Here is a 26,118-nt window from a genome sequence, read left to right on the forward strand (position 1 = left end):
TAGGTGAATGTGTGCAAACATGTAAGAGCATGTGTGTGTGCGTGCGTGCATGCACATACATGCACACACAGGGATTCCTTTTTTCCCCTTATTTACCAATGCCCAATAGCTGAGAATCCATGCATTCAACTTGACTGCTCTGAATTGTCCTTCCACCAAGATATTTTATTTTATTTTATTTTTGTTTTATTTTAATTTTTTTAGGACTTTTTAAAATTTGTCCTAAGGTCATCGAAGCAAAAATCATGTTAAAACATTCTGCTTTCCTTTACAATTGCCCAAAACAAAACAAAACAAAAGAACAAAAAAAACTATTTGTAGGAAAAAAATGGTTTGTACATGGGATGAAACAATATAAATTCAAAACTTACAGATAAGAGTTAGCTCTGTCACTCATCTCTTTAAAAAGTTTATATGACTATCCAGTCAAAACCAACAAGAGTATCTCCCTTGAAATGTTATTTCTATGGCTTTCCAAGTAGACCACAGGACTGCACACTGTCTTGGAATATCCTCAGAAGGCTCTGTCAGTGATCAGGTAACAGAGTAAAAAACCCAGAGTCTTCTCTTTCAAATGGAAGAGGGAAGACAGAGGGATAAACTATTCACACTTAGTCTTCTTTTTTTGTGGCTTGTGATCTCCTCCTCCTCCTCCTCCTCCTCTGCCTCCTAGGAAGCCACCTCGCCCTCCAAAGTCTCCTCAGCCTCTGCCACCAAATCCACCTCTGCCTCTTCTGCCTCCACCTCAGCCTCCAAAGCCTCCTCTGCCTCCACCATGACCCCTGAAGCCACCTTCACACTTGGGCTTGTCCCAGTCTAAGGTAACTTTGTTTCCATCAATTTTACCATCTTCCATGGCCTTCTTGGAAGCTTTGGCATCTTCCTCACTGCTCACTGTTGAAGTCCACAAAGCCTTCGGAGGATCCTGTTTCCGAGTCAGTGACTATCCTTGCATGAATAGAGCCATCAAAAGACTCTATTTAATGTGTCTTCAGTGATATCCTCAGACAGACCTTTGACAAACAGAGTTTTGGAGGGCTCTGGACTTCTTGCATTTGGTGATCCCCTGGGTTCTTGCAGCTCCAGCCTAATTACTCTGCCTTCAATTTCCCTTTTATTACAGGAATTTAAAGCTTCTTTAGAGTCTTCAAATGAAGCAAATTATATGAACACATACCCTTTAGATTTGCCATTTTGGCTCTGAGGCACTTTGATAAAAGTTGACTTCTCAAATATTTCCTGAAGTGTTTCTTTGGTTGCATTGTAGGCGAGATTGCTCAAAACCAGAGTTTTTGATTCACCCATGAATTCTTTCCACTTCTATAGTCTTGATTTTGACCTTTCTCTCCAGTGTAGTATAGAGAAATAGACTACCCATCAATCTCTGTTCCCTGCTTTTCTTCAAAGGTTTTCTCTTCATCAGCTTCTGTCTTAAATTCAATATAGGCAATCCCTTTACTTTTTTCATCTTTGCTAATGATTCTGATCTCCATGGCATCTTCAAATACTTCTTTTAATTCATCTTGAGTGACTTTGTAGGGGAGATCTTTGGCCAAAAGTGTTCTTGCATCACAATCTTTCTTACTATCTTTTCTTTTCGGTTTTTCTAGTTTGATTTCATTACCGCAGACTTTTAAACCAGGGAGTTCCAAAGCTTTTCTAGATCTTCAGCAGATTCAAAGTCAACATAGCCAAACTTCTTAGATGTACCGATTCTTACATCCACAACAGCAAGATCATTTTTAGCAAAAACATCACTAATACCAGTTTTTAATTCAGGAATAGATTTGTTATTGTTCAGGGTTCCAATGAACAGATGAAAGGATGTAGTTGGTTCTGTGGCTTCCACCTTCTGTTTCTTGGCATCAGGAGCTGCTTTCTGTTTAGTCCTTTCCTTTTTCATTTTCCAGGAACTTCTTTGACAGGCTCTTCTTCCTCCTCACTTTCCTCCTCCTCATTGTCTTCATCATCGTTGTCCTCATCTTCCTCATCATTATCCTCATCCTCATTCTCCTCTTCATCTTCATCTTCAGCCATGGTCTTGGCTTTCACAGGTGCAGCTTTTGAGGAGTTTTCTTTCCTTTGGCTGGTGTGGTCTCCATAGCTTCTTCAGACTCATCTTCCTCATCTTCATCTTCGTCTTCATCCTCATTTTCCTCCTCCTTTTCCTCCTCTGAGGCTGGGGCAGCAGCTGCTGCTTTCATCACTGCTAGCTCAAATTCGTCCTCATCTTCATCCTCATCTTCATCATCTTCCTCACTATCATCTTCTTCCTTCTCATCGCTGTCTTACTTCTTGGCATTCTTGCCAGTCTTTGCCCCCTTGGCTGGAGTGGCAGCTCCTTTCTTACCAAGAGTTTCTACCAATGCTTTGCCCAGCGTGTCTGCCTTCTTGCCAGGTGTTGTGACTGCTTTGGCTGGTGTAATGGTCTTCCTGGATGGTATGGCAACTCCCTTTTTGCCTAGGGTGACCGCTGCTTTCTTGGCAGTGTGGCAACTGCAACCTTTTTTGTTGGAGAAACTACAACCTTCTTTGCTGGAGTTGTGGCAGCCTTCTTACCTTTTTTTTCTGAGGGATGATCACCTCTTCTCCACTACTATCATCTTCATCTTCTGACATTTCCTCATCTTCACTGTCTTCTTCTACCTTGTTTGGAGGAGGAGCCATTTTTTGGAGGGTCACCTTTATTTTTACCAGCCTTAGCGAGCTTTACCACGATGGCAGAGTGTGTGGTGGGCAGTTGACTCAGATGAGTCTTGAGGAACTCCAGCGTTGTTGATGGTGGCCACGAGTACTGAAGATCCCAGAGCGTATGCTTGGTGGCCAGCTAGAGCTCGAGACTCCACTAAGATCTTGTGCGTCCCTAAACTTTCAACTTCCCTGAAAGTTTTCTCTTTTCTCTTTCATGAGTACTGATGAATATTTGCCAGATAAAATGTTTTTTTTTTTTTTCCCTTTTTTTTCCTTTGGAAGCAATTTGTGAGGATCTTTGTCTAAAGAGAAGCAGAGAAAAATAAAGTTACCTTGAGATATGCAAAAATATTAGTTTATTAGTTTGATCCTGCAAACAAGCTTTGTTTACACTGCATGGGTTTCAACTTGGTGTCTCAGGTACATTACATAGGACATTCACAATTGTGATTTCATGAAAAAGGGTCAAAACTGAAAATATTTAGTCTATGGGTGCTAATGTGTTATCCAGTATTTCTCAATATCTATTTCAAGAATTTCCCATATCAGAGTCACTTGAGCTCTTTTAGGTGAAAGTACAGATTCCCTGTCCAATAGCTCCTTAATAAGAACTTCTAGGGATGGAGTTCAGAAGCCTCTATTTCTAACAAATTTCTTAACTTCTATATATGTTACCGAACTCAAATCAGGTCCGCTCGCCCAAGCACTATAAAACCAAGCCAGGTTTTATAGGCACATGGTGTGATGAAGGAAAGTACAGCTTTATTGCAAAATGCAAAGCAAGAAGAGTGGGTAGCTGATGCTGAAAAGACCCAGTCTCCCCGAGAGATGTTCCCCACATGCATTTTTAAGGGCAAAATTTGGGGCAGAGGTCCCAGGAGCATGATCAGTTCAGTGATTGGTTCAAGAGGGCGTGATCAGCTTGTGGGCATTCTTGATTGGTGAAGCCTTAGATAATCAAATTCCTCTTCAGGTGTCTGGAACCATTCAGCCTGGAGTCTCTGAGCTCACAACCAGCAGTTTCCAGTCTACAAAACATCTTACATATTGAAATGAAAATCTTCTTTCCTTTAAGTGAGAGTTTTAGAGGTCAAATGGCCCTCACTCAAGGTCCATGTTGGTCATTATCATAACCAAAGTTTGAAGACTTACTCCTTACTCTGGGTCATTACAATGCAAATGAACTTTATATTTCAGGAACCCTAGAAAATACATTAGGGGATTCTTGCTCTGTTTCATATACATCTAAGCCTGAAACTGTAATAAGAGGTTTGTTGGGAGAATTTTGAAAATAAAACACATCAAAATCATCTAATGCATTTAGTTTGATATTTGCTTGGTCTTAAGTAAGAAAACTGGCTTTTTAAACATTTCTTTCTAAAAGACTAATGGCTGTCTGGTTTGGATTTGGAGAAACCAATTAATTAGGTCTCTGTATATCTTGAGGTCAGTGTTTTTGGAAACAGACTTAGTGCTTCAGCAACAATAACTTTCCAACTACCTGTGGGGCTGAATGAAAAGCACAATCACTGATTGATGGCCAGCACCCTATGGTGTTTTGAACCTTTAAAGAAGCTAAGAGTGGTGGCTGATATGCAGTTGAAAGGGGCTAAATGTTCTCTCCTGGAGTTCAGGGAACCAGCTGCTTCCAGAGCTAGCAAAGGAAAGAAATCCTTGAGGCAGAGGAGCTTCAATTTGCATGAGATGTACTGAGCAATCCTCCCATTAGCTGGCTGTTGCCTCTCTTGATGACTACCTTGGGGAGGAGATGGGGGTTGTGAACTTTGAAGTGGATTATTAATTATTCATGCCTCCTTTGCCTGGATGGAGGTAACCTGCATCTCAGGAGCCAGGCCCAGCATTCATTATCTTCCTGTCTATGTTTGCAATAAAAATAACACAGAATATTAATCCTTTCACCTTCATTCTGAACTCCCTCTTTCCCCTCCTCCATTCTCTAGATTTTGCAAAATCATGCCTCTCCCTTAATTCTCCTTATCCCTAATATTCCTACATCATTTATTGTATATCTAATTATTTAGAGGCCTATTAAAATGAGAGTTAAGTTACAGGGCTAGTTGCTTAGTTTTAAGAATCCCAGTATGCATCATTTTCTTACTCAGATTTTCAATTTATATTTTAGTATGTTTGTGATAATCATATCATGATTAGTGACTTGCCACTTATTCCATTTTATTTCTGTATTTCAAATTTTAGGCATCTCATACTTCTCCTTTTCCTTAGCTAGAGTTAGCTAGATACTTTGCTGTCAGTTTTAATCAGGGTTTTATAGTAAAAAGAAGACTACTTCCCTTGTCTGTGCATGTATTGTATGTGCACACACGCATATGCACATGCATGCCTTTTGTGTCTGTTACTTTTATTTTAAAGAAGCCATTAGTAAATATGTCACTGCTTCTGAAAAATATGCTAATTAAATGGAAGGTCATTGAATTTTTGTAACTAATAATTTGCCTCTATCATCTGATATATTGAGCCAAGATTGATTTGGAGGAAGTAGACTAAGATTTGTTTGCAGAAGACTTTCTATAAATATTTTTAAACAGCAAAGAGAAAAAATATATATTGTTATGACATGAGAATGGCTAATCGGGCAAATACAACAGCAGTCACTGAGCTCATGCTCTGGAGTCTGTGGTCAGTGTTGGTGTCTCTAGCATTGCCTTGTTAACTTCTTCCTAGTCTTCCTTTTTCATCCGTATTCCCTCTCTTCATTGCTCTCAGTCTTGATCTTTTTTTAAAAAACAAAATCACTGGGTACTAGCAGTTAGCATAATGGCTATGTCGCTGGACTCCCACGTAGTCGACCGCGGTTCACGTCCCGGCCCCGGTGGCTTAAAACTCACGCCGAGCACGTGTGCGTGCGTGCCCAAGATCCCAAGAGGAGAATGGAGGAGAAGGGATTGAGACATGGACATCCCCCCTGGGGGGTGATTTCTCACTTTCTGTCTCTCTCTGTCTATCTGGCGAGCATCCGTGCCCTATGACAAAAACCTCTGGGGGGGGGGGAACAGACAAAAAAAACAAAATCGCATAGTTTGCATCAGGATTGAGACTTTATGGTGTACAGTCCTATGGGTTTTGACAAATGTATAATGTTATGTGTCTCCCACATATAATCATACGAGATAATTTCACAGCCTTAGAAATATCCTTATAAACTCCACCTATTCATTCCTCCCTGTTGCACCTCTAGAAACCCTGGAAACAAGTAGTCTGTTTTACAGTGTCTCTAGTTTCGCCTTTTCCAGTATGTCCTTCAGTTGGAATTGTGTAGTATACAGCCTTTCAGATTAGCTTCTTTCTTTTAGCATTATCCATTTGATGTTCCATTTCTTCTGTGTCTTGATAAGACATTTCCTTTTATCATTGCATAATATACAATTGTATGAGTTTACCACGATTTATTTATCCATGTATCTATTGTAGTATTTCTTGGTTGCTTTCAGTTTTTGATGACTTTGAATAAAGCATTGACAACAATCCATACATACCTTTTCATGTAAACATATTTTCAACTTAATTTAGATAAATATCAAGGAGTGTAATCACTGGACTTACGGTAAAACTATGTTTAACTTTTCAAGAAGCTGTTAATCAATTTGTTAAATGGCTGTACTATTTTTTACTCTCAATAGTACTGAGTGAGAGTTCTTCTTCTGGTTCCATACCCTGTCTACCATGTGATTATGTCAGTGTTTTAGATTTTAGCCATTCCAATACGTGACTAATGGTATCTCAATGTTTTAATGTGAAATTCCCTAATAATGTGATATTCTAGATTTTGTCATGAGAATATTCATTATCTGTATCTCTTCCTTGGTGAATTTTCTGTTCAGATATTGCTTTTGTTTTAAATTGTGATATTTGCTTTCTACTTATTGAGTTTTAAGAGTTCTTTGTATATTTTGGATACAAATCTTTATCAGATATGCATTTTGCAAATATTTTTCTCAGTCTCTGGATTTTCTTATCATTCTCTTAATAATCTTTCATAGGACAGAAGTGTTTAATTTTAATTAAATCCCATTTATTAATTTTTTCTTTCATACATCATGCATTGTGTCTCTTTTTTACATTATCCTTCTACCTTTTTATTTTTTTATTCTGTACTTCTGAATTCAGAAGTGAAGTTCTGACTGAGTCATGGCTTTGTCACTTTCTTTTTATGTAGTCTTGGGCAAATGTCATTTTTCTTTAAGCTTTTGGTTCTCTGTCAATAAATAGGAAATAATAATGTTCTTTATTTCCTGAGTCTGCTGGAAAGGTTAAGTAAATTTATTATTATAAACTGATTGTGCTCCATCTCAGTTTCTTATGTTGAAATCCTTACAGTCATTTTGATAATATTAGGAGACAGGACCTTAGAAAGGTGATTAGGTCATTAGGGTGGAGGCTTCATGGGAAGAACACCAAATGGTTATTTTGCTCTTTTCCTCCACCTTGTGAGAATTCAGTAAGAAGTCAGCAGTCTGCAACTGACAGGAGGACCCTGGCACTTTGATCTCAGACTTTCAGTCTCCAAATGAAAAATAAATTGTTGTTTAAGGGACCAAAATGTGGCATGGTGGTTAAGGTGCTAGACTTTCACATCGCCAACTGTGCTTTGAGTCTTGAATCTGGCAGCTTGAAACTCATGCCAGGCACATGTGCGTGTGTGCCCAAAATCCCAGGAGGAGAGTGAGGGTAATCCCCCTGAGGGTGATTTCTCACTTTTCCTCTCACAATCTCTCTCTGACTCTCTGATCAGTGCACTTGCCCTGTGGCAAAACCTTTTAAAAAAATTGTTGTTTGAGCAAAGCCGTCTGTAATAATTTTTTACAGTAGCCCAAACTGACTTAGACCATTTTCATTGAACAACCCTGTTTAAACTGTAAGACTTTCTAATATGTCTCTTTTATTTTTTTTTTCCACTTGTCTTATTTATCTTTTTAACCATCCTCTTTTAGTAGCCTTCAATTTAGAGGGCATATTTGCCAGTCAGTTAACATGTAAATGAATAATTTCTTTGTGGAATTGAATGTAGTTTTATGGGATACTCTATGTTTGTGTGTGTGTGTGTGTGTGTGTGTGTGTGTATAAATTTTATCTGTATATAAAGTTTAAACCAAATATAGATTTAAACACAATTTTAACTATTTGTACCTAAATCAATTAAAGTGTAGATAATTTTTTTCATTTTTGTACCTGGTCTTTTGATACATTAGTCTAAGAAGTTGGATGATGTTATAATGTGAGCCCAAGGTTATGTTTTAACCCTAGATTTGCCAGAGAGACCAATTACATTTTTTCACATTTTATTGATTTACAAAAGATCTTAATTAATCTAAATATTTTCAATAACAAGTGCAGCTGATATATACATATCTATGAACACATGTCAGACTTTAGGCATAAAATTCAGTGAGTAGAATGAACATATTATAGCTGAGACCAATTATATTTTTGAACCTCATCTCCAACTCTTTCAGAAATATTGGATGAACAATAATACTACTATAAGTTTGCTGAGGCTGTGGTTTTAAAAATATGTCTTTTTTTTGTGGTTTCAAAATATGTCTATTCTGCAGCTTTGAGGAGAGGCCAGTACTACCAAAACTCTGAGAACCCTCTTCCCCTCCCTGATTTCACCAGAATCATCAGAATCACCAGAATGACTTTGCTTACTTTGCTTCTGTTAAGCTTTCATGTAAAGTTGTACTTGAAGAAATGGTTTTGCTGGCTGCTAACAAAATTTTTTTAAATCAAAATTATAAACTAAATAAAGTTCAACATTCTGAGTTCATTGATATTCTGTATTAGTAAGTAGCTTTTACATTTTAAGCCCATTTCTGGGAAGAAGTACATTAAACGTACTAGTTGTTTTATATGTTCACAAGGCAATTGAGTCTGCTATCCTGGGTATGATATTTGAACAGTGCACTTCAGTTTTTATTTTAAAACCTTCTGATTTTATAACTGTCTATGACAGAGTCACTATATCTTGTCTCTGATTCACCTCAAGTTGAAAAACACTTATGCTCCCACTCTAATGTGTTTTCTTTCTCACTTGATATATATACCTGGCCTTTAAATTTTGAAAGCCAAGGATGTGGATATAGACTTGAGACATAAATGATGAGGTTGTTTATTATTCTCTTTCTTCTCCAAAGAGACAGATCAAGCAAGGGTTAGAAGCAAGAGTTGCGTGAATGAAAATATGAAACACGAAGTCTCAGTGGAAATGAACTCAAGCCTTCAGGTATTCAATCCATTAATTTCTACTGATCCATCCTTTGAAACATCTTGTGCATCTGGGCCTTTCTATTCCCACAGCTTCTATCCTCTTTCAAATATTCCTCAACTCATACCATTCTTCCTGTCTTTGTTTCCTCTCACTTTTAATTTATTCCGCACATGGCCTTTAGAATTAACTTTCTAAAATGCCAATCTTATGTTATTGCTCCCATGGTGAAAAATCTCAAATGACTACTCATTATGCCAAGTTCAAGTTCTTGCTCAACAGCATGGCATTAGAGTTATTATTATATTTGTAATTTTAAAGAATCTTTGAATTCTACCTTTTAACAATCTAAATTTATTTTTTTATTCAATCCATAGTAGTTTATTCTCTCCTTTTCAGTTATATCATCTTCATTTATTGCTCCAAGAATTTTTCTCATGCTTTGTTTCTTTCCACCCTGTCTAGTTGTCCAAACTGCTGGACTGTTCCCCCTTTAAAGTTCAGTCTGACACTTCAGTCTGTCTTGTCTATTATTGCCTTGCTAACAAAAATATCTTAAACTGGATTTATAAAGAAAGGATTATTCAGTTTCTGCTGGCCCAAAAGCCCAAAGCCATTACAAAATGGCTGAAGACAGAACTCTAAGCAGAGTGGAGCATAATCTATAGCCATGTGACCTCTGTCTGCCTAATGTTCTCTCCTTCTGTAACCACCAAAACACAATCGTGGGAGCCCCATGATAAAAACTTGATCACACCAAAAGACCCCATACTGGGGTACCTTGAAGGGGTTATGTTTTCACTTAATACCTTTATAATATAGCCAAGTCCCAACACATGAACTTTTATGGGAATATCCAATCTGTCCCACTAAGAGCAAATTCCAAAGCATGAACCTTTGAGGGACAAACCATTTTCCAAACCATAACACCCTCTATGACCATCTTTGGATCACTATATATTTTTATTATGTTTGTGTTTTTCTAAATATATTGTCTGAGACTTTTATTTTGATTAAATTGTTATCTTTTTATTGGTTGTATTATATTTCTTTTCTATTTTTTTTTTGAGAGGTTTTTGCTACAGGGTGCATGAGCTCGCCAGACAGAGAGACAGAAAGTGAGAAATCACCCCCCCCCCAGGGGGGATGGCCACACCGCAATCCTTTCTCCTCCATTCTCCTCTCAGGATCTTGGGCATGCATGCACACGCACCCGGCATGAGTTTTAAGCCACCGGGTCCGGGATGTGAACCGCGGTCAACTACGTGGGAATCCAGAGACATAGCCATTATGCTAACTGCTGGTCCCGGTTGTATTACATTTCTAAGTAGATCACTATCTACTAAAACAAGGACTGCAGCAACGCAACCACTGACAATAATAACAGCTATAGTTCTTTATGGATACTTGTGTGCAGTTGAGCAATATGATGAACATTTTGTTTACATCATCTCTTAATGCTCAAAATTACAATACTAAAAGCTAGTCATTATATTCAATCTGACACATGGGAAAATGAAGGTTTCCAGATATTAAATAGCTACTTTAGGATGCCACAGATAAAAATCAGCAAAGCCAGGTTAAAACCCAATTTTGTGTAACAAAAAATGAAGAGGAAAAAGAATGGAGGAAAAATCTCATTTATAGAATGTCCAATATTGTCGCGGTGTCCACTTCAGCACCCAGGACAGCTCTACCGAAAGGAAATCCTGAACTGAGTTTTTGAAATCCCACTTTTGAGAGCAGTATGAATCACGACAAGGCGAAAGAGTAAAATATCTCCAGGGTTCTTTAGAACCAAATTCCTGTTAGGCAAGAATTGATATAGAGTCAAGCTGTAACAGATAGTCTTGTTATTTTCTGTTCTGCTGTCATGAAAATTTCCTGTAGCAACCAAATGTTATAAAACTCTGTGAAACGATGAGTGAGATTAGGGTGGTCCTTGTAAAAGCCCCAAGAAGGCGTTAGCGTTTTTCTTACTTAAGCCAAAATTAATACACTAAATATTTTTTATACTTCTTCTAGCCAAAGTACTAGAGAGGTCAAAAGTAACGTTGTTTCTGTGGAATAAATAGTAGAATTGTCCTGGGATTTCTTCTTTATTTCTCTGGGAATGAAGACTCATTACCTAGTCATTTGTAAACTTGTCTAAGGGAAGAGTAAGCTTTCCGTAGAGGCTTTGTTTTGTAAGCTGCTTAGGCTGCAAAGATGTTTTTCTTCCTTTCTCAGAGAATTGAAGAAAGGCTTCTTTGATAATGATTTCCTTATTGACTTTTTATTTTGATGTATTTTTTAAGTCTCTCTTTTTAATTATTATGTCCTTTTTTTTTAGCCACAATGTCTTTGACCATTATGAATACATATTTCAAAGATTATCTAATAATTTTGAAAAAAGAGGAGGGGTGCATTAGTAATCACAAACAGGAGAAAAGACATATTGAATGCTCCAAATTGGTCTTCCCACTTATGACTTCTTCCCTCTTCGAAGATCTTTATATTCTTTACATTCTGTGAGGCAGGTTTGCTGTCTCTCTGGGGTAAACATTTTCTCATTCTTATCTACTTGCATCTGATTGTTGACTGAGAAAACAAAAGGGAGAGATATATTGAACAAAATTCAAAACAAACAAACAAGAACACTTAGGGAAACAAGAAAAAAATAAAAGTAAATTATTTTTCAAGAATGCTATCTATTATTTAATATGTGAGTCAGCTCATGAACCAGGAAGTATATTCACTGCATATTTTTATTCACTATAAACTAAAATGTTCATGAGTCATAACTTCCATATATTGGGTTGTCGTAAAAGTCATGACATATTTTTCTGTGTAAAAATGCGTGATGATTTTTCTGACAACCCAGTATTGTCTTTCACACACATCAGATAAGAGGCTTAGGCTATCAGTTGTCAAGGTGAAAAAAGTTACTTGTGAAAATTTAGGGAAAGGAAGAGTGCTGGTTAGTCTTAGGAAACCATCTAAAATGAACAATATTAGCTCCTTTAAAGGAGACACTGTGCTCCTGAAATTTTTATACTGTTTAAATAATTGCTGCAGAAATCTTACCAAGGAAAAATAAGTACTTTGTGAACTTCATCATAAACATGCCTGGAAGGACACAGTAGAATTTGTCTATGCACGTATGTGTGCATGTTACTCTTCCGAGTACCTTAGGCCACTGTAACACAATGGGAAGGATTTGTTTATCTAAACAGAAATGGCAAGTACAAATGCAGTGGAAAACCACAAATAGAGCCTATAGGACTGGAAGTTACTCTGGGTGGGTCAGTGATTGACTGGTGACTGAATGTAATGGTCAAGGACATTCCTATACTCTACTGTGGGCTTTATAAATACTACTTCACACCTAGGCTACACTAAATTTACATTGGAATATTTTTCCTCAGTAATAAATTAATCCTAGATTACTGAAACTTTTTTTACTATATAAACTTAAACTTTTTAGACTTTTAACTCCTTTGGTGAAAGGGAAAGAAAGAGTGAGAGAGAGAAATCGCTTCTACCCAGGAAGAGGGCCATGCCACAATCCCTTCTCCTGCATTCACTTCTTGGAATGTTAGCAATACACACACATGCACCCAGCATGGTTTTGAAGTCCTCAGGTTCGAGACTCAAACAAGCAGTCGGCTATGTAAGGATCCAGTTGCCATCTGCTGGCCCTGTTTTATCTTTTAAAACTTTTTTGTTAAAACCTAGTACAGAGGTGCCTGCAGAAGGAATAGTGGTTAAAACACTGGGATCCTATGTGGCTTACCATAGTTTAAGTCCCAGATCTGGTGGCTTGAAACTTATGCTGGGCCCCTGTATTGTGTGTATGTGTGTGCCCAAAATCCCAAGAGGAGAATGGAGAAGGAGTTGCAGTGTGGCCATCCATTCTGGGGTGTGTGTGTGTGGGGGGGGGCATAATTTTTCCCTTTCTGTCTCTCACTGATGAGAGCACACACCCTATAGCAAATAGCAAAAATCTCTAAAAAAAGAAAGATAGAAAGAAAGAGAGAGAGAGAAAGAGAGAGAGAGAAAGAGAGGGAGAGAGAAAAGAGAGAGAGAGAGAGAGAGAGAGAGGAAGAGAGGAAGAGAGGAAGAGAGAGAGAGAGAGAGAGAGAGAGAGAGAAGAAAGAAAGAAGGAAGGAAAAGGCAGGGCTGGCTTGTGTGCGTGCTTGCCCAAGATCCCGAGAGGAGGATGGAGGAGAAGGGATTGAGGTGTTGCCATCCCCCAGGGGGGTGATTTTTTGCTTTCTGTCTTTCTGTTTCTCTCTGTTTTTTTTTTTTTTTTTTTCTGGTGAGCGCATGTGCCCTATAGCAAAAACCTCTAAAAAAAGAAAGAAAACAGAAACATACACATTAGCCTAACCTACACAAGGTCAGGATTATCAGTATCATTGTCTTCCACCTTCACACCTTATCCCACTGGAAGGGCCATGATTAGCAAACAGCATGAGACAGAATCAAGTATAGGAGAAAAGCATTCAGACAAGAGGTGAGGTAAACATGAGATATTTGAGATTGCTGTAGGCATAACACAATGTATTCTTTTATAGTAAATTTTTAAACATTATTGTAAGCTTATTTATTTCTTTCATAAGAGAGAGAGAAAAGAAACAGACGCTCCCAAAAGGGTCTTGCTGCTGTGATTCACCACTACAGCCTCAGTAGTCTGGATTATGGGCACACGTACTCATGTCCACCATGCTCAGGGATGCCGTGTGGTGCAAACCTGGGACCTTCCCATGTGGGTCCAGTTGTGTTACTACTGTGTCACCATCTGGCCCTGTAAACTTTATTTCAGTTAGCAGAGGAGTACACACTAAAACAACCATAAAAAGTATAATATCATAAGTGACTTTTTTATCATTATTAAGTATTGTGTACATAATCATATTGCTATACTTTTATATGACTGATAATGCAGTAGGTTTGTTTATGCCAGCATTACTAAGAGCATGTGAGTAATGCATTGCCAACCACATTATGGTGGCTACAGTGTCACCAGGTGGTATGAATTTTTCAGTCCACCATGATCTTCTGGTACCACCATTGTGTATATGATCCATCATGCTCCGAAATATTAGACAGCCCCTGACTGTGGCTAGCCTATGTCTATATCCAGAGGATGATCTATGTCTTTCTATCATCTTCTATCTGTTGAAAGCTATTTCCTACTTCTTTGGTTTCTCTGCTGTAACCCTGACTGATACAGAGCCATTATACAATTCCATGAAAATTGTCACTAAAATATTCACAAATGTTTTATAAACAGTGATTCTAAAGTCTTACAAATTTTCTGTGAGGTGGGGTGTGTTAGCCATATGTTTCTGATGCTTTGACATCTTGGGATCTTGCTGATCCCGGAAGGACTGCTCCTCCCAGGGCTAGCCAATTTTTAGAGATAATAAAGGACTCGTCTGGTGTACAAGAGACTTTCATCTAATCCAGAGACTATATTTTCAACCACTGTAGACTCTCACACCCAGGGCTCCTATTCTCATTCCCTGATTACTCAAGGGTCAGTGTTTTAATTCATTCATGCTGTTAGGAAGAGTACCTGAGACTGGGTCATTTATAGGAACAGAAATTTATTTTTCACAGTTTCTGAGGCTGAGCAGTCCACAGTCAAGTGCTGGCATGTTTGTCTGGGGAGGGCTGCTCTCCTTCCACAATGTGCCTCATTGCCACATCCACTAGATGGGAGGAGTGCTTGTCCTCATGATGGAAGGTGGAAGGACAGTCAAAATAAACTCCCTCCTTCAAGGCCCCCTGCTCCCAACACACACTTTTAAAAAATTTGCTACAGGGCACATGAACTCACCAGAGGCAAATAGGGAGGTGAGATAAAGTAAGAGAACAGCTCCCAGAGGGGATGGCCATGCCACAATCCCTTCTTCTTCATCGTCCTCTTTGGAATTTGGGCACACCTGTACACATGCTCAGCACAGTTTTCAAATCAATGGGTCCGAGACTCAAACCACACAACTGGGTGTGAGATCCAGCTGCCTTGACCACCATGCCACTAGCTGGCCCATCACACCCTTTTATAAGGGCCCCTAATCCCACCCATAAGTGCTCTACCCTCATGACCTAATCACCTCTAAAAGTTCCACCTCTCAATATATCATATTCGCCATACTTCAGTTTTGGAGGCGACACATTCAAACCATAGTAGCCAAGTGCTGGACAAATAAAGACAGCCACTGTGCCCACAGCTGGCTGACATTATTCAGACTCGCCAGTTCTAGATTCACTTACCATACTTGGCCATTTCTTCCCATAGAAACCACAATAAAGGCTCTTGCCTACAAGAGCCTTCTGACTGACACTGCTGTCTCTGACTGACACTGCTGTTTCTGTTTCCTGCCATGACATGGCATGATCTTTGCTCTTGGGATCTATGCATATAACAAGATAAATAATTTCAACAGTGATTGTCTCCTAATCTTGGCCTTGCCACATATGAATAATAATAAAATACATTTTCAAAAAGAAAGAAGGAGCCAGCAGGTAGTATGGTAGTTAAGGAGCTGAACTCCCACAGAACTAAAAGTAGTTCAAGTCCTAGACCTGGTGACTTTATTTCTCACTTTCTCTGTCTCTCTCTGATCAAATTTAAATAATAATAATAATTAATTAAATAAATTAAAAACAGAGGGAAACATTCTATTTTAGAGATCTGCTACAGAAATGTTTTTAGATTTTTAATGCTATGCATTGTGTGTTTATTTTGTTCTAAGAATGTTTAAATGGCTTGTCATATATTTATATACACAAGTTTATTTAATTTTCTTTATTTTAAATACAAAATATGCCTTTCCAGTTATTTTTCTTTAGAAAAGCTTAGTGTCAGTTTTAGAGTAATAGAAAAAAGACTATAAATATATTCTCTTGGTTAGTATTTGGCTGGCTTTATTTTTGGGCCCTACTTATGGATTGCCAAACAAAGCAATGTGTAAAAACTTTTCAAGAATTTTGTCTTTCTGTCTGTGAATATGTATATGGGCAATCTTTATTGTAACAAAGTTCCCTGCTTTTTCAGAAATACGTACAAACAAGGGAGCTTTAAAAAGTTTGTGAAAAATTTAAATAAAGTATGAATTTATTTTTAGATAAAAATGCTTAGTTTTAGCATAATATGCATTTTCTATGTTCTTTTTAAAGACCCATCATACTTGTAAATATACTTCTTTCTCAGATGCACATTCACATAATTAGACATAACTTGTTGCTGCTTTGGATACCACACTAAAATTTGGATTTCTGTTTCCCTTATCTACTAGATAATTATATATAGGATAAGCAGAATGATAGAAAATGGGGATTAGTAATCAATTTTATTTTTAATATTATTTGATAATTTTGTTTGCTTTTATATGTTAATATTACCTTGATTGATTGTCTTAATTTATTTGATGTTGCTAAAACAGAATACTGACAACTGAATAATTTCTTTTCTTTTTTTTTTTGAGAGGTTTCTGCTATAGGACATGTGCACTTGCCAGGAAGACAGAGACAGAAAGCGAGAAATCACTCCCCAGGGGGATGGCCATGCGCAAACCCTTCTCCTTCATTCTCCTCTCAGGATCTTGGGCACGCACGCACACGTGCCTGGCGTGAGTTTAAACCACCAGGTATGGTACTTGAACCACGCTCCACTACATGGGAGTCCAGTGACATAGCCACTATGCCAACCGCTGATATGGTAACTGAGTAATTTATAACACACAGATTTTTATTGGCTTGTGATTTGGAGGCTGGGATGTCCAAGATCAAGGGACTGGCATCCGGCAGTGGTCTTTCTGCTTCATTCATGGCAGAAGGTGGAAAGCAAGAGAGACAAGAGACCAAAGGAGACCGAACTCATCCTTTTATAAACAACTCATTCCCAAGATACTAAAATTTACTTTTTTAATAACTTCACTTTATTCATGAGAACAGAGCCTTTGTGTCTTAATCACCTCTCATTATACCTCATCTCCCAAACACTGTTGTAAAGGGGATTACCTTTCTAATTCAATGCTGTTTGGGGGACACATTGAAACCATAGCACTGACAAATTTCATTTCTCTTCTTGGTTGTTTGGTTACAGGCAGACACAGCTTTTGAACAGCTTATGCAATGAGAGGTATAGATCTATAGCTGTAAATGGACGTGAATAGATGTGTGAAATTTTAAGTTTTTATAAAAAATGTATTATGTACATAGGTGATGGTTGACCTTAAAATAACCAATACCACCTATTTATCCGTTCTCATACTGAATCTGCTTACTTACATTGGTTAGCAAATTTGCCACTATCTCAGGCTTAGGATGTCTGCCCACTGCTCAGTTTTTGGCAATATTAATATCTTTGTAGAACAGTGTTTGTGCAGTTATTTAACTATTTAATATCAGAATATCTTTCCTTTTGAAATGAATATAAAATTAAAAGTACTAAAAAGTTGGAAATAGGAAGCTTATTGAAAAAATGAAACTTTTAATTCACTTAGATACACATCAAATTCAGTAATTTACAAAAGAAAATAAAAAACAAATGGTATGAAATTCTAAATATATGTAATTGAGTACATTTTTTAAATGTGAGTCTCATCAATGATAAGTTTGTATGAGAAGTTGTTGTGGTTTGAGCAATAATTAATAATGTTATAACTAAATTTAAAAAAATGTTTGCCAGAGGGTACACATGCTTGCCAGAGAGACAGAGAGAGGGAGAAAGGAAGAAAAGCAACCCCCCGCCACGTAGGGACATGGTCATGACACAATCTCTTCTCCATTTCTTCCTTCTTTTAGAATTTTGGGCATGCACAGTCATGCACTTGGTGTGTTTCTCAAGCCACTGGATCAGGGACTTGACCCACATAGTCATGTGGGATCCAGCTGCCTTAACCACCAGGCCATGGGCTGGCCCACTAAATTTTTTAAATTCTCCGCCCAAGTACAGAGCTAAGGGTTACAAATGCATTATATAATTTGATCCCCACAACAACCATATGAAATACATGTCAAGAATTGTGAATCCTCTGTAATTTTATTGTACTTGTCAAATAATAATTCAGCATGACACAGATTCTAGCATAAAGGCAAAAGCCAGAGTACCAGTATTTGTCCTCGCCTCTCAAGTCCAAATTTCCATAAAACAATGCAGTGAGGGCCACGTGATTTCTGGGTTACATCACAAGAGAACAATCCTAAATTTAGGAAGTTTCAACGTTTTAAAGGGACTATAAGTAAACCTGCCCAATTTTTACCAAGGAGGCATTATTATTATTCTGGATAGCAAATGACAGTGCCTCCACTTTGGAACTATTTCTATCTTCTAAGCTTGTTTGCTATGCAAACTTTCTTGAGAAGATAGTCTGGATCAAAATGTTGACAGAGCCTTGACTCCTGTATATGCAGAAATGTAGACAACCCAGGGGAGATTGTCTTTCAAGAATATATTTTATTTCCGGTTTGTAGATGAGAAAACTGAGGCTGTGATTCTTAGGTGACTTGGCAGAAGAACAGTTGTTTCTATTTTGATGCTGCTTCTAATAATCCCAAATTGAGTTCATGGGATTATAGACTGTGTTTGTGGAATTGGTTTCTGCACTTAGGTCCCTGTTAAATGAACTGTTTTTCCCTTTTCATAATATTATCCTCATTCTATGGTGATACAGCAAGTTATGCAATGTACTTTCATGTGATGGTATTAGATTTCAGAGCAGTCTCCACAGTATATGTATGTAAACTTGGGGAGAGTTTTATACCTATGCTACATCATAAATATAATTGATAGATGAATATATATAGAGAAAAAGTGCCTTGTCATTTCACTAAAATACAGTCAGAACCATTTACCAGTAAGAATTCTCTATTAATTCCTCGTGAACCACCACATGCTTCATTTTATAGAGGGTATATACAGGTTTGGTTGAACTCTACCTTAAGTTCTATATTCTTCTGAGGACTTACTGAACAAAATTAACCAGTAATGTCCTTTAAATTATAAGTAATGTTTCTAAGGCACAGATTAAAATATGAGGAAACAATTTAGTCATCTGACTAGCTGCCATACATATATGGTGAAAGCTCCATACCAATTAAGACTTATTCTTTAAATCTTGTTTCTCACCTGCATAAATATTTTCCAATTTCTCTCAAATAGTTCAGAGTTTTGTTTCCATTTGCAGGCAGTATGCAATGAAGCAACCTAGTTACGGTGTACTGAACCAATTGTGAGTTCTTTTTCTTTTTTGGTTTTGTCAGAGGTTGTGAGCACTCACAAGAAAGACAGACAGGGAGAGGGAGAAAGCACCCCTCACTGAGGTGTGGTCATACCACAATTCCTTCTCCTCCATTTTTCCATCCTTTTGGAATTTGGGACATTCATGCATGTGCACCCGACATTTTGTTTTCAAGTCATGAGGGCTGAGATTTGAGCCATGAAGACAGTCATATAGGAGTCAGCTTTCTTAACCATTAGGCCACAGAGATGCTCCCAATTGTGAATTCTTTGCAAGAATAAAATAAGGATACACTGGGTATATCCAGAACTCATCAGTCTATAACTACATACAATTTTAGTTATTTCATAAATGTATAAGAGGGCTAATAATATGAGGCTAAGCCTCTTCTTACTCTGTGTATATGTGTTGGTATTTAAAAGAAGCAAGACAAAATATTTAGAAATTTCATACTGAAAGTCAGCAATGATTGCTATTCTTTTTCCCTTTCTAACGAGACAAAATATTTAGAAATTTCATACTGAAAGGCAACAATGATTGTTATTCTTTTTCCCTTTCTAACAGGCAACCAGAGCTGGCCTATGAAGCCGAATTGAAGCATGACATGGGTAGATAAAATATAATGAGAAAATAGTAGTCTTTAAAGTCATTGAAATAAATGAAATGCTGACTTCCATACATGACAGAGGAAGGCTAAAGAAACTTTGGCATTCACTCTGAAAAACGTGTATGCATATGTTAAATGGTAATGAAAGGAGCCCCTTCTGTGGCTCACCCCAGCTGCAGTGGCTTGTCGTTTTCAATAAAAACTTAATGCCTCTCCCTGAGAACGAATGCGTGTCCTGGTTTATAAAGGGATAATGCACCGGCCTTATTTCCAGTGTCTGACAGATCAGCAAATACACGTAGGCACAACTGCCTATTTGCTATTTACTACTACGGTAAATGGCAAGCCATAAAATGCGATCTGTTTAAATTGCATTTTGCAAACAATCCTTACTTCGTGCCATACACTCTGTGAAACATTATTATTATTATTTATGAGGCACAGTTAAGGGTGCCTGGTGCTGGGAGAATTGTAGATTTCTATTCCATTTAAATTTACAAAAGGAAGGGACCCAGAGATTATTTTGCTGAGGCTTCTTTTTTTAAAAATTTTTATTATTATTATTTTTTAGTTTCACAGTGTTTGCCTTTTTTTTTAATTTTCAGGGGGAGGTCTTAATCTGAGGGTAAAGAAAACTGAAACCTTATAATAATTGGACTGTGATCATATGGATAACTAGAGATGGAGGTCAATTATGAATATAAGCCATAGCATCTTGATTTTTGATTGAACTGAAGTTCTCATGTTCCTATATTTAAAACAATTATTGCTGAGAGAGAATAAAATTTGCCAGTGAGTAAGAACAACTGCCACCATGAAGGGGCATTTTGAATATATCATCCAGAAAAGAAAACAAGTATCTGTCCACACACACACACACACACACACACACACACACACAAATACACACACATATATATGTGCATATATATGCATATTTTATATATTCATATGCATATATACATTAAAAATCTATATGGTGGGTCCCTTGGTTAGTTCATGGAAAATGCATATTGTGAAAAAGCTATGCATGCATTTCAAAACATTTTTGCAACAAAATAATTTAATTCCATTTTTCTGTAATCATTTTTTAAGTCTTCTTGTCCATTTATGACCTGCACAAAGAGCCTCAAAGAAATACACATATAATGTACACGCACACATACACACACACATTTTTTTCCCTCACTGGTTGTCACTGTTTAGGTATTTCACCTGGAGAATCTTATAAATTAAAATGAATTTTCAAGGCTTATCAAATGAAATGATTGTAGAGGTATAAGGACATAGGATATGTATCATGTTTTTAGTTAGGTGGCTAAAATGAAGACTATCCCAAGAAAGACCATGAAAGTAAGTAAGCTATATGTATTCTCTGGAAGTTAAGCATTAAAAATACAAATATAATGGACCAGATCAAAGATTTATAAAATTTTTTCTAAGAGGCAAAATATTTTCTAAGCTGAAGAGCCAGACTATAAACTTATTTCCATATATTTCAGGTTGACTAATGGTGTCTGACTAATATTATCAACAAAAAGCAAACTCAGTATATTTATCAAACCAACTCCTTCCTTCTTTCTATCTTTCATTAAGAGTTCTGTTGACATGTAGGGTAAGAAACCAAAATTTATTTGTTTTTAATTTATTTTAAATCATTCTTTTTCCAAAACATAACCCAAACTACCTTATTTTCTCCATTTTTGCATGCATTACCATTATGATTTAGATCATGACTTGTCCTCCAAAGTTTCATGTTTGGGCATTTGATGTTGGGAGGCAGCAAGGCATCATGGGTAAGGTTGGATTCCTGGGGATTGCATCTTGGTGGCAACACTCTCATTAATAGAGTAATGATGTTTTACAAGACCCAGCAAGCTTTAGAACCCTTGAGAGCTGGTTGCTATCAAGGAGAAAGAGAGAGCAAGTGCTCTCTTTTTCTGTGCACACCTGTAATCTTCTGTGCTTCTGTCAACCATGCTATAGGTCTAGACCTTGGACTTCCCAGCCACCAGAATCATGAGTTTGCAAATAAATCTTTATTTCTTTTATATTTTTAAGAATTAGTTATTTAATTTTATTTATTATTATTTTAATTTTGTATAGGGCACATGTGCTCACCAGAGAGAGAGAGATGGAGAGAGAGAAAAAATGTGAGAAAACAAGCTACTAGGTCCAGAGATAAACTGCTGTCACCTATGTGGAATTCCAGTGCCTTAACCACCACACCACCTGCTGGCCCCCTAAATCTTTATTTTTTATAAATTCACCCATGCTCAGGTATTTTTGCTAGCAATGCAATGGCAAAACTGAGACAACTATTATAGCTTACTTCGACCTTGATAAATGTTAGAACTTTTTGATTTCTTTCTCCTTGAACCTCCTTGCTTCTGCTTGAACCCTTCAATTTTTCATTCTCTACACAGCAACAAATGTGTTCATTAAAAATATAAATAATATCACATCATTCCCTTGATGAAAAAGTAGCATATGGCTTCTCACTGCGTTTAGCGCAAAGCAGACAAATGAATTCTTTTCTCTGCATTATAAAATCCTACATGATCTGGCTACCACCTAGTTTTTTGAACTCATCAATTCTCTGATTATGCTCTAAATCCTGTTCAGTGGTGGTTCTTATGTTTCTAAAACAAATCAAGCCAGTAAGAAAGAATAACTGACCCCATGAAGGAGCTAATATGCTAATATGTTTATATAATAGAATACTGTACAATGTTGTACAGCATCATGTATAGTTCTTTTTATTCACAAGATTTTAAAATATGTGTTATATGACAAAATATTAACTTTGAAAAATCTCTGGGTGGCGGTACTCTCCAATGTAGGATCTTTCCATTAGCTATTATTATTGCCCAGAATCAGTTTTCTTGGTTTTTGTATAGATTGTTTCTTAGCTTAAAATCCTTCCTCAGAAGGTCTTCTTCCCTGCCCTACAATCTAAAGTAGCCATTCAGTACTTTCATTATTCAGATCTTTTCCTTTCCCCAGAATTTCACAGGTGAAAAACAAGAGTTTCTCACTAGAACTCACCAACTTTTTGTATCACCTCTTTTTTCTTCTCCTTAGCTGAGTAGAAAATTAGAAAGAAAATGAAAACTGCTACAGGGAAAACTAAAGCTATGATAGCAAGATATGGTCAAATAATTACAGGAGCAAACTCAAGACCTGTGTATTAACAGATGCTGGTGAGAATTATGCAGGGAAATCACTGTGCAATGGCAGCATATGGACATTATCCCACTATTTCTCAAGATGTGCATAGTTCCAATGCTGACAGTAAGACTACCCACATCTTGAGTGATAGTGACTCAAGTGATTTAGGAGTCTGTGAGTTGCCAGGAACAGTCTAATATATGTTTTTACACAGAGTTGTAAGCCGTACTTCCATTTTCATTTCTCTGGTGTTTTGAACAAGCAGGGAGCGGGAACCCTGTTATGCATTCACCTGAGTGGCAAATTATAGTAAATCCATACGAGATTTAGAGACTGTACGTTATCAAGACACAATGTACTGGATTACCCCAATGTTTAGACTTGAGACTATTCCCTGGCATTATGATGTTTTTAAATTACTTTAGGAAACTACAGTAAATCCATTTTGGATTCCTTTGAGAAGTAATATGATTCATGGGAAGTAGAGTAGGTTGAGTATCAGAAAGAGGAGAAGAGACAAGATTTACATGGATTTTTGCACCTACTGTGCACTAGATTGCTAAGTATTATTATTTATTATATGCTCCCAATACACATTGTAAATTTCTTATCATTTTACTTTATGTAATAAATTTGATTAATGTGTGATACACCAATTAGATACTCGGTAAAATGAAAGCAGGGAATTAAATTTTTTCCTAAACTTAATACCTGCACTGTGCCTGATGCATAAAAAGTACTTGATGAAATAGTTTACTGTAAAAGATGAATAGGTATTACTTTATATAATTACTTTAGATTGTTTTACTTCATATAATCATTTAAAAATAACATCAAGAAGTGTCATTTCACAGATAACATCACACCCAGAGATTTTTAAAAGTTAACATTTTGTCATATAATATGTATTTTAAAATGTTGTAGATAAAAAGAACTATACATGATTCTGTACAACAGTTGTACAGTATTCTATTATATAAACATATTAGCATTATATGAATTTCCTTCTGCTGAAAATTTAGATTATTTCTATGTTGCCACAATTATAAGTAATTCTCTAATAAATAAATTTTGCGTGTGTGTGTGATTTGACACAACTGACTTACCTTTTTAAACCTTTTCTGATGTCTAATTTTTTGTGCTTGCTGTGTTTCCCCCTTTTTAATGAGTAGGCCAGCTTGTAGTTTATCTGTTTTTTGTTTATGTGTTTCTTTTTTTACTATGGAACCAAATTTTTGGATAGACATGTTGTTTATACTGTTTGTAATTTCTTAATTTATTTATTGTTATGTCAATATTTTATTGATTCCTTCTCTTTTGGATAGTTTTTTGTTTCTTTGTTTATTTTTAAAGAGACTTTTGCTATAGGGCACGTGTGGTCTCTGGAGAGACACAGAGAGACAGAAAGACAGAAAGTGAGAAATAACCCCCCTTGAGGAGGGTTGGTATTTCTTAATAACCTCTCACATTGTAAGCTTAGTTCATTCTTCCTTAATGGTTAAGGTACTAGGTTCCCACATGGCTGACCACAAAAGAGTCCCAGCTTGAAAATCATGCCAGGTGCATATGTGTGGGTGCCTTCCTCCATTGTTTTACTGAACTCTGAGGTAATTGGATGTGAGCTTCTTAATTAAGCGATTGACAAGTGATCTGCAAACAGCTGACTGGATTGGTTTGACCACATGGAGCTGGTCTGACTCATTCTATTTCGTTCCTTTTGCAGACTATCAAGATAATGAGCCTCTCAGAGATGCATTTATTCTAGAATAGAGTGCTAGAAAAGGGAAATTAAAATTATTTGTAAAAAAGCCTGGGAGAAAAAAAATACACTACATTTGTTGATGTTAATGATAGGAGACTCATTTAGAAAATCAAGGGCACTAATCAATTTATAGTTTTCCTGGTAGAAAAGAACCAAGCTATCTTATTCATGGACTAGGCATTTTTCTCTAATTTTAAAAAATTGTGAGCAGATGACAAATTGCTGCATGAGTAACACATTATGAGCACTGAGCATGCATGTTTATATTTCATTGTTCGAATCTAATCTAATACAACACACACTAAAGTCCCTCATATACACATTTAATGGCATGCATAATCATGACTGTGCTGCATAATAATTAGGCATTAGTGATAAGCAGTTCCCATAAATTACTGTAATTAGTATTACTCTTATACCACCACAGCAATTTTTTTAGGCTTTCCCTTCTAATTCTGTTAATTCTTTAGTATCTATCATCAACACAAATGTCAGCAGTTTTCCTAATGCCATGTGTGACTTAATTATCATTATTCTTTGCCCAGAGTGAGGTCTCAATCAATGTTTTTTGGATTGAGCTGAATAAAAGCATCACATATCAGCTAGCATTCTCTATGTTAGGAGGCTCTTCAGAGTTGAGGGGTTTCTATGTACAGTTATTAGGATTGGTGCTATCTATCCCATCCCATATGCCTTTAATGTCCTTGTTCCTTCTTTGGCAGAACCATGCGTTTCAGGTCTTAATGACACATTAACCAGAAAAGTTTTGACTGGATCAGAAAGTATTAGTCACTGATCACTGACCTGCTGTGCAGCTCACAGATCAGAGAACTGGATCAACAATACAGTAATACACGAAAGGAAAGAGAACAATGAAAATGAAAATGGTACCAAGCATCATGCTATGTGGTCTGAGAAGTGAGATAAGAGATTCGTTTAGTTCACCAGACTATTGGGTCAAGCTTAACAGAGGCATAGGAAGAACATTGACCTTTTAGATTTCATCTGAACAAGCCATTCAAGACTCTCGTACAGGATAAGGACATTTTATCTGCTGATGTAAACTTGACCTTGAATGACTATAGAGTCATCAGGACCAGCTTGATTTCAAAACACTTGCTTTTCTTCTACAGAAGGAAGAGTTTTCTTTATATAAGTTGAGCAAAATAACTTAAAAGTCCAAATACCTAACAAAATATTTATATGAGTAAGTTTCAACCAAATCCTGCAAGTGAAGTAAAATCTTCTCTTGCATTGCTCAGGAGGATGGATTAAGAAAAGACGTGTGAAATTGGCAGAAGTACCAGTAGGCATATGTTGTTGCCCATGCCTCTCCCTCTCCCAAGGTCTGGTCCCTCAGTTCTTTAGCATCTTCATAGTAGATATGTGTGTGATGGTATTTGATGGC

At 36.9% G+C, this 26,118-nt stretch overlaps 1 pseudogene; it reads right to left on the minus strand.

Annotated features, from left to right (window-relative positions):
• Positions 1 to 601: 601 nt before the first annotated feature.
• On the minus strand, positions 602 to 24,195 carry LOC102493174 (nucleolin pseudogene; annotated as a pseudogene).
• Positions 24,196 to 26,118: the final 1,923 nt, after the last annotated feature.

Source organism: Tupaia chinensis, unplaced genomic scaffold, assembly GCF_000334495.1.
Source record: "Tupaia chinensis unplaced genomic scaffold, TupChi_1.0 Scaffold000528_1, whole genome shotgun sequence".
NCBI classification, from domain to species: Eukaryota; Metazoa; Chordata; class Mammalia; order Scandentia; family Tupaiidae; genus Tupaia; species Tupaia belangeri.